Source organism: Limulus polyphemus, unplaced genomic scaffold (genome assembly GCF_000517525.1).
Source record: "Limulus polyphemus unplaced genomic scaffold, Limulus_polyphemus-2.1.2 Scaffold1494, whole genome shotgun sequence".
NCBI classification, from domain to species: Eukaryota; Metazoa; Arthropoda; class Merostomata; order Xiphosura; family Limulidae; genus Limulus; species Limulus polyphemus.
The window spans coordinates 98,505-105,806 of record NW_013667104.1 but is presented as its reverse complement, the minus strand read 5'-3'; the positions used below and the strand labels follow the sequence as shown (position 1 = coordinate 105,806).

At 33.8% G+C, this 7,302-nt stretch overlaps 1 protein-coding gene and 1 long non-coding RNA gene across 8 annotated transcripts in view; one reads left to right on the top strand and one right to left on the bottom strand.

Annotated features, from left to right (window-relative positions):
- Nucleotides 1–7,302, bottom strand: part of LOC106463828 (pleckstrin homology domain-containing family H member 1-like) — a 151,051-nt gene that overhangs the window by 140,857 nt on the left and 2,892 nt on the right. The gene's annotated exons all lie outside the window — the stretch shown is intronic.
- LOC111086855 overlaps nucleotides 1,982–7,302 on the top strand; it is a 15,456-nt gene continuing 10,135 nt past the window's right edge. The window contains exon 1 of the long non-coding RNA XR_002611577.1: nucleotides 1,982–2,070. This is a non-coding gene — a long non-coding RNA (uncharacterized LOC111086855). The remainder of the gene's footprint in view (nucleotides 2,071–7,302) is intronic.

The window sequence follows — 7,302 nt, the reverse complement described above, 5'->3', positions numbered from 1 at the left end:
ACCTCAACTCTTCCCCGTTTCGACACGGTTTTGTCATCACCAGGTCGATACGTTGTACATTTGCTGTCATGTTAAACTTATATTAAAGTTTTTCTTCATTACCCATTTAAGCCGTCTCCAGCCATTATTAGTCTCAAAGTGGGTTCCTCGTCATCGAATTTATATTAAAGTTTTTCTTCATTACCCATTCAAGCCGTCTCCAAGCATTATATATCTTGTACTTCTTTTCCGACTTTAATATTGCTTGTTTCTAATAGTTCTTCCCTTATCCAATAGCGAATTAAATTTTTAACACACCAATCAGATTACTTGGTTATCTCCTATCCCATTATTCCTTTTACTTATTGATGAATTCACCACCCACTAACACCTTTTTCTTCCTATAGATTATACCCTTCACCAGTCGTATGATTCTTATCTGAATATTCATACTTCTTATTTTTACCAGTTATTAAATTATCCAGGAATATATATAATTTACGTTTTTGTGGATTTTTTGTTACTTCATGGTGGTTCAGTAGTAATATTCAAGGCTTATAATGCTAAAATTCAGAAATCGATCCCCATGGTTGAAACAGTGCATATAGTCCATGAAGTAGCCTTGTTCTAAAACAAACAACTTATATTTTTACCTCTTATCCTACTCATACTAAACTTAGTTACATTTAATAGACGTTTGTGTATTAAGGTCAACATTTAAAATTATTGAATGTTATTTTTTAATTATATGCTTAAAACTCAAAATATATAGGATTAATGTATTACAAGCTAATTTTTCATTATTTCAATACAAAATTAATTTGTAAACAAGTATTAACTGATTAAGAAAATATTCTGGCAAATGATTTTTACAGACACATTTTCAAATAAATAAACAACTAGTAGCAATAATAGCAATATCATGTTCAGTATTGTGTAAGTTGAAAAGCATATATCATTTCCAACGTCTTAATTCGTTAAATAAATTAAGATTTATATTATAAAAATGGTTATTTTACAAGCAATGAATAAAATAGAAAACAACGACTTTGTCAATATGACATCGATAGTTCAATATAGACACTTATTTACATTATTTTGTTCTAGCTATTACAGATATACATAGTTCTGCGTGTATTATATATATTTATATTCCTAAATTATGTAGAATTATCTAAATTATTTCTTTCGTGTTTTTGTTTGTTTGTAGTTAAGCACAAAGCTACACAAAGGGCTATCTGTGCTCTTCCCACCACGGGTATCGAAACCCGGATTCTAGCGTTGTAACTCCACAGACATACCGCTGGGCCACTGGGGGGGGGGCTATTTCTTTCGTATTTTTTCAAAGTGTCACATCTTAACTACAGAGCTTGTGATGGCCATTTCGTAAAAATCTGCCTCGTGAGTTATTTTTACCTTTTCAGAAGACATTTTAACAAGATTTTCAAGTTCTCAGTGGGATGTCTAGTATTGAAGACATTTTTTTCTTAATAAAACTTAAGACACAGATACAATAAACGGATATGTTAAAAGAAAATATATCATTTTACGATAGTAATTAAAAAGCTAGTATATTGATTACATTTCCTGTTCACAAAATGGTTAGGATAACTAGGAATAATGAAATTGAAATTTAATTTAACAGTATCTAGTAACCGAATAACGGATTACAGACGACCCCTTTAAAGTACAGTGTAGAAAGACGTCGACAGCAATGGACAAACTCCACACGCCTGCTAGACGCAGTCAATTTTATTTATAATTTTTTAAATTTATGGTGTTTAAAGTTACGGAATTTAAAAAATTTAAATAAAATAATGTTCCAAAGACTATATTCTTTCTTTAATAATACCTAATTTTTATCTTCAGCCAAGTAGCAATTTATCCTATCGTTTAAATAAAAAAAAACACGATGTATTACGTTAACACAATGCACTTGGGTACGTGTGTGGTTCTCCAAGTTGATTCCACATACGTACAGTACACACATCCTCTTCAATCTTACAACCGGTGCTTTCAGTTAATTTAATGTATAGTGCCCTGATGTAGTGAACAAATTCCTTTTCACCTTTTTAAGTTTCGCATATTTTGGTAAGATTTTCTTACATTTAGAGTAAGCAAGTCAGTTTTCCTCATTTTCTTTTACAATGACATGAAAAACCCAGTTTCTCCCTCTCTTTTTTTTACATTGAGAGTAAATATGCCAGTTTATTTTCTCTCTCTTTTTTTTTTTTACATTAAGCGTAAACAAGCCAGTTTTCCTCTTTGTCGTTTTTCTAATTAAGAGTAAATAAGCCAGTTGTTCTCTTTATATATAAATATATATATATATGTTTTACCCAATATAATTATGTTTGATCGCGTAAATCGAACAATGTTAATAAAGAGGCTAGTTTTTATTCGTATTCATATTAGTTGTTTTAGTGAGTATACTGTACACATATATAAACTAATCTGTTATTTGTAGTAACCCAGCAAGTTTTCTTTGTTTACTTATTACATATTTCTCCAATATTCCAGATATTAATAAACTAAGCAATTATAAACTTACAAACTTATTTTGCTTACTTACAGTTAACCGGGTTATTATTAAGCTCATTCACATATTATCGTAACTTTTCTTAACCAATAATCACCTTCACCAAATAATCAGAGGTGTTAAATAAATCTGATTTATTTTGGTTACTTTCAACTTGTTTAAGCGAAATTAAACTTCCTAGTGTTTTCAAACAAGCTGGTCTTCAGACATTGGCATAGGATTGTAACGTGAATGTTAGCTATGTATATTTAGGCATGTTGGAACATACACTTTAAGGGGAGGGGAGTCGTAAATGAATAAAAAGTGTATGACAAACAATAAAAAAGGCCCGGCATGGCCAGGTGGTCAGGGCACTCAACTCGCAATCTGAGGGTCGCGGGTTCGAATCCCCGTTCCACCAAACATGCTCGCCCTTTTAGCCGTGTGGGCGTTACAATTTGACGCTCAATCCCACTATTCGTTGGTAAAAGAGTAGCCCAAGAGTTGGCGGTGGGTGGTGATGACTGCCTTCCCTGCTTATTACACTGCTAAATTAGGGACGGCTAGCGCAGATAGCCCTCGTGTAGCTTTGCGCGAAATTCAAAACAAACAGACAAACAATAAAACGCTTTAAAATATTATTCAACAATTTCACACAGTATCAAGTACTATAGTGTACAGTGTACCTTCAAAAAACAGACAAAATATCAATTAAATTGTTTGCTCTGTATTACAAAATCGAAAGTAATACAATTAATAAGAATGTTTCAGATAATAACAAGTATACGCGTTATAAAGATGCATAATAAGTTACTAACAGCGTATTGTTTAGAATTAATCAAAGAACTAATCTCCTTTCATTTCGGCTGGCATAGAAAAACTAAATACAAAATTGTTGTTAGTAAAATATTGTGTGTGAGCGTGGGGGGAGCAATGGTATTTTGGCTCCAATTTAATTATTGGAACACGTGCCCTCTACATTCTGGTTCCAATGTCTATGCGTATATTAACACATTACAACAAGTTTTGTTTTTCGCTGCATTTCTTTTTTCTATTTCATAACTTTTTGGTCACCGCAATTACTTGGCCGATCAACCTGTCCGTTAAGCCTAAACTGACCCTCGTTTGAAAGCAAACCTTCAACTTGGTGTTGTTTACCACTTACTTTTGCTAATAATCTGGACACTTCTAAATCAGTCACTGTTAGTAAACAACCTAGGATTTCTTCGCCTAGTTTTAATTCGCTAGCTTTATGTAATGATCCATACACTAACATAAATTGATAACTTTTGGTAAATAAGCCAGTGTTCCTTTGTTGACCTTGCATAACCTAGTGGTTATGGCACTCAACTCGCAATCTACGGGTTGCGAGAACGAAACCCGTCACCGAATATCTCGCCCTTTCAGCCGTGAAGCATTACATTGTGACCATCACTCCCACTATTTATTGGTAAAGAGTAGCTCAAGAGTTGGCGGTGGGTGATGTTTATTAGTTGCCGTCCCTCTAGCTTATGACTCCAGAATTAGGAACGATTAATGCAGATAGTGTCGAGTGGTTTTGCGTGAAATTCAACAAACCAACAACCAACCTCTGTTTGCTTATATATACATAACTTGTTTTAGCTAGTGTGCGGTACACGTGGACAAAATGATCACCATTAGTATAGGAATGTATATCGCACATACTGACGGGTTTTAGTAAACACGTAAATATTCATTTGTTTACTTAAACATATATATTTAAACATTATTTCAAGAGTTAAGTAAATGTTAACATCAAAAGGAAGGACAGAGTTAAAAACAGCAAGATCAAATCTGTGACGAAAAAAACATTTTAATTATCAAAACAAGCCTTGACAACTACAACAAAAACGCTTCGTATGTTAAAAAGATCATCAGGACACAGTCTATAATGTGGGATATAAAATGTACCCTGGGTTTTCGAGGTGACTACGGAAGCAAAACCCACATTGCGGTGTAGATACATCGTCTACCAGTGCTCCCCAGTGGCACAGCGGCATGTCTGCGGACTTACAACGCTAGAAATCGGGTTTCTATACCCGTGGTGGGCGGAGCACAGATAGCCCATTGTGTAGCTTTGTGCTTAACTTCAAACAAACAAATCGTCTACCAGTCTCAACCTCCGTTCGCTAGTCTCACATGTTAAAGAAAGAAAAATAAACATAAAATAAGTAAGAATAAGTTAGGAGAGCAAAATGTGGGTGCTCAAGCCCACAACGTCCCATATTTCTTACTCTTTACAATCTGCAGTCAGTTGTGGGAAGGCGATTGTTGTTTAAAGAAATGTAAAATGAAAATAAGGTCCTACCATTGAGGGTAAGTACGTAAACCTTACCTCCTGACGTTGGCATTCCAACGAAAATAAGGTCCTACCATTGAGGGAAGTAAGTAAACCTTACCTCCTGACGTTGGCATTCCAGCTTCGATTATAATAGTAGTAGTGTATGTGTGTGTATATCAGGGTGGCACGCCGTCTCGCGAAATTAGATATTTTCAGGAGTGACAACTGAGCGCAATGTTCTAACCAAATGACCCATCACATTTCAAATACTATATTTGTATATTTGTCAGTTTTCACTTCATTCGTTATTAAGGACAGAATGTGGCATATCTTGTTTTATCTAACATACCTTATACATTTATATCGTTAGTTGATGCTAGATGCCATGATTACTTTGTTCACTTTGGGGCACGTAGTTTTATCTAATGTACCGTACACTCACTTAAAACTGTTCAGTGTTGGCATATAAACCACTTTATAGTTCTAAATGTGTTTAATTATGCTTAGATGTTCGATGACGAGGAACCCTTTCTGGGACTAATAATGCTTGGAAACGGCTTGAATGGGTAATGAAGAAAACTTTAATATAAGTTTAACGTAACAGCAAATTTACAACGTTTCGACAAGGTTTTGTCATCATCAGGTATGTTAAACTTATATTAAAGTTTTTCTTCATTACCCATTCAAGCCGTCTCCAACCATTATTATGCCTGGATGTGTTTTCGTGATACCAAAAACAAACAAGCTAATTTCGTCCTTTTTCACTTTTCGCTTGTTATTCTCTAGTCAGTGTTAACCACATTCACGTAAATTGGGCAGTCTTAATTTTAGCTACCATTTCGCACACTCCGTGTTAAAACAAACTTATTATTATAGTCATTGTTAATTTGGGCTATTATTCCATTCACTAGTGAGTGTTAATAAACAAGTTTAAGTTCCTCTGTTTAATTTGGTTATTGTTAACCCTTAAGCTATCAATTCACATAAATCGATCAGTGTTTGTAAACAGGTCAGTGTTCTCTTGTTTACTTGCCGTTTATTTTATTTCACATTTTATCATTTCATATATTCCACGACTTACCCCTGATATGGTTAAAGTGAACAGTCAACATACCTCTTTATTCACGAGGCATTATAATTACTTACCTTATGAAGTAGGAAAATTTATCTAATTATTCCCCGTAATTGTAGCGGAATACTTTGTGAACTGTAATCAATTATTAATTGTAATAACTGTAGAATAATTCTAAGGGCCCATGAATGAAAGTAAAATAAAATACATTATAATATGTTAACCATACTTACGTCTGCTATATCCAGTAGCGACTAATACCACAGTTCATCAAGCCGGCTGGGATATGATAGACGTAGTAGTGGTACAGACGCTGTACGTATCATCACTTTACATGAACAACAACTGTTATGGTGTTAATCAGACTAAGCAAGTGAATTGTAATTATTATCAATCTTTATTTAAGTCATTTACAAATCAGATTTTTAGGTAAGAATTAATAACCCAACATTAGGCCCCCCATCCCACCCCCAGTGACTCAATGGTAACGCTAAAAACAGGGTTTCGATATCATTGGTGGGCACAGCACAAATAGTCCATTGTGTAGCTCTTTGCGCTTAGCAACAAATAAACACAGCATTGTTTTATTACATGTGTATTTTTCACACTAATTTCTCCTTACTTAGCTGATACTGTAGCAAGCATAGATAAGTGGAATATTTGTTGAACTGTAAATATTTCTTTAATTGTTCAATGTAATTGTAGCAGATTACAAGCCAATAGAATGTTATATAAACTGTAAGCATTTATCTTATTTGTTCATTTTGTCTGTAATACGTATAAGCAAGTTTATTAAGAACTGTAAAGATCTGCCTCAACTGATCATTAAAAATGTAGCGTCTATAAGTCAGTGGATATTTCGTAAACTATATAAATACATCCTAACTGTTTACAGTAGCAGGTGTAACTCTGCTGTATGTCTTTTGAACTGAAAATATTTATCTTAACTGTTCATTGTATCTTTAATGAGTTTAATTTAGAATAGTACCTGATGAACTGTAAGTATATTATTTCAGTTGTCCAGTGTAATTTCAGAATGGATCAGGAAACAATATCATTTTATATAGCAGCAATTTTACTTAAATGCTCACTGAAGTTGTAGCTTGCGCAAGAGGGTGTATGCCAGTGGAATATCTGTTGAAGTGCAACGATGATTTCGCTTTACTGTTTTGTGTAATTGTAGAGGCTTTAAGTTAGTGGAATATCAGTTGAAGTGCAACGATGATTTCACTTTACTGTTTTGTGTAATTGTAGAGGCTTTAAGTTAGTGGAATATCAGTTGAAGTGCAACGATGATTTCACTTTACTGTTTTGTGTAATTGTAGAGGCTTTAAGTTAGTGGAATATCAGTTGAATTGCAACGATGATTTCACTTTACTGTTTTGTGTAATTGTAGAGGCTTTAAGTTAGTGGAATATCAGTTGAATTGCA